Below are 334 nucleotides of genomic sequence, written 5' to 3'. Positions count from 1 at the left end.
AGAGAGAGAGAGAGAGATCCACTTCTGAAGTGGTAAATTTGCCAGCTGTCCTCTGGCATGCTGCTGGCTTTACTTGCTATTCTATTAAAGGATACACCAGAAACCACTGTCCTGTGCAGAACCACAAGCAGTGTGTGTTTGTGTATGAGTGTTTGTCAGCGTACAGACAGAATGATAGTCGTATAATCAGTCTTCACTGTTGTATGTGTGTTAGTCTGCCTTAATTCTAAATAACACCTGGGTCCCTGCCATACCAAGATGAGCCCTAAGCCCCAACATGAAATGCAGCCTAGCATCTCTTTATACACACACACACACGGGCACACAGAGGGTC

This window comes from Morone saxatilis, unplaced genomic scaffold (assembly GCF_004916995.1).
Source record: "Morone saxatilis isolate NCDOM2014 unplaced genomic scaffold, NCSU_SB_2.0 Contig17, whole genome shotgun sequence".
In the NCBI taxonomy this organism is placed as follows: Eukaryota; Metazoa; Chordata; class Actinopteri; family Moronidae; genus Morone; species Morone saxatilis.
This window is presented reverse-complemented; position numbering follows the sequence as displayed.